The 6,000-nt window shown below is 41.9% G+C and overlaps 1 protein-coding gene across 2 annotated transcripts in view; it reads left to right on the forward strand.

The window, feature by feature from the left end:
• The window catches only part of LOC131241013 (14-3-3-like protein B), a 39,976-nt gene extending 34,573 nt beyond the window's left edge, over nucleotides 1-5,403 (forward strand). The window contains exon 7 of one of the 2 annotated variants that reach the window (XM_058239627.1): nucleotides 5,393-5,402. The gene's annotated coding sequence lies outside the window, so the exon portion shown is untranslated. Of the gene's footprint in view, nucleotides 1-5,392 lie in introns of both variants that reach the window. The other variant, XM_058239624.1, reaches the window with a different exon arrangement.
• Nucleotides 5,404-6,000: the final 597 nt, after the last annotated feature.

Below are 6,000 nucleotides of genomic sequence, written 5' to 3' on the forward strand. Positions count from 1 at the left end.
GGACAAGGGACGACAGGAAAACGTCCACTTGGGACGAGTTGTGGCTCGTTTCGAGCCACCATCCGGACGATCTAAATCGTCCATTGGATGAGGAAGCTCCGGAAGACCAATTATATGCCGACCATCCGAACCCATACAGACGCGCATGCGTGCGTGCAACGGACGGTCTCGGACGGACAGCTGCACTCTTCAAAATAGATCCGTTGTGGTGTACTCCACGTCAGCGATCCGCGTCTCCAGCTCTCACTCAATCTCAGCCGTTCCTGGGGGTAGGAATCCAGGCTTTCCATCCATTACCAGAAATGGACGGGCAGAAGTTTGTTGTAGAAAAAGGCGTGGGAAGACGTTTCTCTTTGGGAAACCTCCTCTGGATTGATCCAGACCTTCTACTAGGCCACGTGGAGCGATATACACCGTCTCCTCTAGGGCTTCAACCATTCTCTCATTGAAACGCCCCATCTGGCGAGAAAATCGGATGAGGCGGATGATCTCGCGAGATGTGAACAAACGGCTATGGATGAAGGAAAAATTGGGTCCTATGATGATCAGTGGCCATATCTGACCCACTCAAACGGACCAGATGGCTTGAATATACCGTAGACAAAAATTCGCCATTGATGGCTGCACCATCTTCTCCGTCCAGCCAATGACCCATCATCACGGCATGGGCCCCACAATGGATAAAAAGTTACTTTTCCTGTGGGCCTCAGCAACAGGAATCCATCCCCGCGATTGGATGGACCCCACGCTTAGCGGTCTCTCAAAAAGGGCCCTTGCAAGGGACGTTTAAAGCTCAACCGTTGGCTGAGATGAGCTAGGGTCTTCTCTCGGCTATAAAAAGCCATTGCCGTGTCTTGGGATCAGCACTCAGAGGGAGAGGGAAGAAAAGAGAGAAGGAAAGAAAGAGAGAGTGAGGAGAAAGAGAGAAAGCAAATGAAGGAGAGTCGACCTAGCCTGTCTAGACTGAGTCGAGCCAGTGCAGGTCAGTGGCATCTCTGCAGGGTCGTCCGAATCGAGCCAGGTAACTCCTTACCCTCCCTAGACCTTGCAACGAGCTGAAAAACGCCCCTCCGTTGAGCTGGAAGCAGGCTGAAACCAAGCCTTCAACAGGCGCTATGATGTGGGACTGAAAAATGACTTCAGATGAGCCGACATTCTCGACCGAGAACAGGCCATACAGCAGGTCGAGGTCTGGCCGTGCAACGAGTAGTAGATGGCCTGTAAAGGGGCCGGGTAGAGTGCTGGAAACAGCTTTCAGATGGGCATCTATATGGGCCCGCGAATGGACCGAAAACAAACCTTCGTCTGAGATGAACTGAAAACAGCCTATGAATGGGCCTTGATTTGGACGGAAATCAGGCCAAAAACTGGCCCTGATTTGAGTTGAAATGCAGGCCACGGTGGGCCATGTTTCCACTTCAGTGGGCCGTGCTGAAATCTGGTGGGCCGCACCTGAGTTTATAGATCTCAGTGGGCCCGTGCAACAATCCAGGCCCTGCACATTGCAGGTGGGCCACGTTTAGGTCTCATTGGGCCGCACGAAGCAGTGCCATGCCCAGCCCTTGCAGCCAAATGTTTCAAATGGCCGTTGGGCCTAGAACGGTCAGCCCAGCCCTGCCAAATTCTGGGCACATAATGCATATAACAAGCTGGGCCAGTTCAGGCCAAGTTTGGGCCTCAGTGGGCAGCAGTGATGGGCCAAACTAGGCCCAGCCCTGGACCAGGGCTACAAATGGGTAGCAAAGTATTGAGCCAGTCAGGCCCAGTTCGGGCCTTAATTATGGGTAGATTCTAGCCCTATGTAGGCCACTTGTTGGACAAAATCTGGTGGGCCTTTTTCACCCCAATGCAAGCCCAAATAACCTCATTCATGGGACCCTTCAAACCCACACTAGACCCATTTTAGTGTATTATTATTAGGATTACTAATATTATAAATGTATGGCCCTTAGCAAATTATCTACACTGATATTAGTTATCATGTATAAAAATTATTATTATTATATATCAGTGTTTTATCATTATTAATATTATCTTCAATATTAGAGCATACTATGTATTTTCATCAATGACTATTAGTGTCACGTTAAGATGATATTGAGCATATTATTAATATTAATGATTGTTTTGAAATCATTAGCATTATTAGCAGAACGATTGACTGTAAATCAATTAACATTTAAATCCTAAAGATTTAGCCTAGATCTAAACCATAGGGTGAAAACCTTAATTTTGCATTAAAAACCCTAAAAATAAATAACTCAAGCTCTATGCTATGACCCTAAACCTAGGTAGTGCATAGAACTTGAATCTAATTATATAAGTTCATGATTTGTGGTAGGATTCGACTTTAAGGGCACATGCATTCCCTAGCAACACTAATAGTGATTCGATCGACAGGTGATGATTTTTTCCCCTTTAGCTTTCCATTTTCCCATTAGCTTAAGTGATAGTTTTATTTTGAATTCAAATAATAATTTAAATCTCAATCTTATAATCACATGTGCAATTATTGAAATTGAATTACTAGATTACATGCTTAATATTTATCCTGTATATTTTCTCATGCTTGTGGATTACTTGTGATTTGCTTACGGAACTTAAATTGATACATAGCAGGAAACCTCCACTTATAAATGTACACCCATACTTACGATGTAACTCGATTGAATGTGATTGTAATGAACTTGCGACTTAGTGGTTATTGGATGGTGGTTTGAATTGAATATTGATGTGGGCCTACCATTCAGGGGTTGTTGTGTCTAAATGATTTTTAAGGATGATCTTTTATCGTATGGTTTTGATAACTCCCCCATGTGACTTAGTTTTGATAATTTCCCTATGTAGCTTAGTTTTGATATTCGCCCGAGTTAACTTTGTTTGATATTTTCTCTATATACGCTCAATGCATTATTTCTATACAACCATGCGATGGTAAGTCCCATATATTTTAATATGATTGACCACTAGTCGATCGATGGGGAGTTGTTTGATTGTTAGGTTCAAAGTGAAGGATTGCAAGAAATTACAGTTGGGCAATCTCAGCATGCATTACGGTCACAGCCCAATAATAGTATACAAGAATGTTAACATGCATTTCAAAATCAATGTCTAAAATGCTCTTAGATTTTTGCCAACAATCTTTAAATGTTCAAAGATAATGTGCCCAACTCGCATTGATCCATGCATTCACATCATGCTCATTTTAAAGGGTTAACAATATCTTTATTTATCTAATGCAGGATTATTCGAGAATGTAAATATTTGGAATGGGTGGTGTTGGAAAAAGGTAAGTATTTTGTACATATTTTCTGACTATAAATGATGATTGATTAGTTATTTGATGCCATCTGACAACGTATGACGCTTGATAGACACTAAAATTCATGTAAATCCTTGTGTTGGTTGTTGTGACAACTGCAACTGTCATGACAAGTTGACAACTAGTATACATGTACCAATGTGTATTTGTAGATCTCCTCATCTTGCTAATAGAACAACATTTTCTTTCTACATATTCTTTTGGTTGTTCTAATAGATTAGATCCCCTGTTTCAAGAGCAATTCAAAAACTGATTACAAAACATCCCTTCATCTCCTCTGCTTTTCAATCTTTTAGATCTATATGTTAAGAAATAATCAAGTAGATTGTTTTTGAATGATGATGATAAATTAAAGAAAAAAAAGTCATAGCCACAATATACAAATATACAAAAATACAATTACCCCAAACAAAACACTCCCTATAGTGCATGAAAAAAAAAGATTGAACCCTCTATGCTACCACCCAATCCCTCATATTAAGAATTGTCCTATTGAAAACATGCATCGGATCTCTTGATTTGTTTCCGAAGCATCGTTGATTCCTTTCCCGCCATAAAGCCCAAAAAATCGCTAATAAACTTAATCGCCACACGGCCCACATCTTTTTCCTTTCTTTCCTTTTCTCCCGCCATGCCAAGCAATGAGAAGTTCAATCAATCCCCTAATACCTCAATGAGTTGCTTATAGAATGTGGGTTCATGTAGAAGTTCACGATCTTTAAAACACACTTGACATTCGCTTGAGTGTTGTTCTCCCCACGTGCACTCTGTTATTTTGTGATAGTAGAAGTGCCATCCATATTGCCAAGAATCCCGAGTTTCATGAGCGTACCCCATGAGGGAGGGAGGGAGGAGTACCGTATAGGCCTACATTGATAGCCAGCAAACATGAATTGAAGTTTATGTTGCAATGATTGCTATTGTATATATGTATATATACTATAAAGTTTAGAGACAGAGAGATGTTTATGCCGTAGTGACAACTATACGTGTACTAAAGTTTATTTATGCATTTTCTCTTCTTGCTAACAAGACAATGAATTTCTCTGTATATTCTTATGATTGCTTGTACAAATGATAACAATTTTCTAATGTACAATTCAACACTTAATTGGACTTAGTCCCAATTGTATCATGAAGTAATATATCTATAACACCCCACACTTTCGATACTTGAGTGCTACCATGAAAATCTAGATTAGTATAAACACAAATCTAACTTAAGTGAGTGGTCCTAGCCTAAATCAAGCCAATAGGACTAACCTTCATCCACTCATTGAGCCATCCAATTGTTCATCAATACTTGGACGGTCATTGAACCATTTAGCATCTATTGAAAGTAAATCCAATGGGAGGATGCCAACTGCCCAACTATTGACGATGAACAAATGGTGGGCCATCAAAGTTAATTCATGTGGTGGGCACCACCACAAAAACCTATGGTTGGCATCCCATCCCCATTAATTCATGTGGTGTTGCTCACATGAGTAATGATCTAACTGATTTTTTGGACTATGGTGGGCCACAAAGAAGATAGGTGTCTTATGCGTTGAAGTGAGGAAAACATGAGTGGTATGATCTTCCAATCTATGTAAAAAACATGAGGAAAACAGGGATTGTATGATCATGCCCTCTTTGTTATAGATGAAAGCAGAGAAGCTCATTGATATTAAAAAAGAAAATATATCGGGTGTTATTAGCCTCTGACCGTGAAGGATGGATACTACAGCTCTACTAAGCTTTTTTACTTTATTTTTGTTATTTAGAATATTTAGGGTTTATGAAGTTACATTTTTTAGGTTAACTGGCAGGCATAAAATCAATACAGGGTGTGTTCATTTACTTAATCCGCATGTCTTTATGGTCAGAATGGTTTTCCAAATTACTTAATCCTCCCACAGGCCTGAAAGAGAGAGAACTGACCTTCCTCTTTGGGAAGGACGAATCCCAGCCATCCGCTGCGGAAGCAAATCCCAACCGTTGAAGTCATCTCTCACTAGGCTATAAAAGGGGCACTGTAGCCCTGAGATTGACGCCAAGAGAGAAGGGAAAGAAAGAAGACGGAGAGAGTGAAACAGGGAAACCGACCCTCTGTTTCAGTGTAGGAGAAGTTGGCAGCAACTGCCCCAGGGAAAGACATTACTCTTTCATTCCTTTCTTTTCATTTCTTTATGGCTTCAGATGATGCTTGCCTATGACCGAAACCAAGCCAAAAAAATGGCTGAGTTCGGTCTAAACAGCAGTAGTGTTGAGGTAGCTGGGAGGTAAACCGGTCGACGGATTGCTTCTCAGCTGCACCTAGTTGGGTCCAGTCCAGCCTTCGCAATGGTTGTGTTTGGGCCGAGCGGGTGCCGTAGTCCATGGAAGGGAAAGCGACTTCTGATCAGGCCATGATAAGAACGGAGGATGGCTCTCAGACAAGGCTCACATGTAAGGTGGAATCAGGCCAAGCACTGGCCATGTTTTCATTATCAGGCCAACGATGGCTGTATTCTTGGGCTGAAAAGGAGCCAAATAATGGCGGTGTTTCAGGCCCCAGACAAAGCCGAACAGTAGCTCTCTTTCAGACCAAAAACCAGTCCAGATAGTGACTCTGTGTTGGGCTGAAACCCGGGCAGATAGTGACGCTGATATAGGCTGGGATCAAGCCAAACAATGGCTTTGGTTCGAACCTAAAG

The sequence above is a fragment of the Magnolia sinica genome, chromosome 3 (genome assembly GCF_029962835.1).
Source record: "Magnolia sinica isolate HGM2019 chromosome 3, MsV1, whole genome shotgun sequence".
Lineage (NCBI taxonomy): Eukaryota > Viridiplantae > Streptophyta > Magnoliopsida > Magnoliales > Magnoliaceae > Magnolia > Magnolia sinica.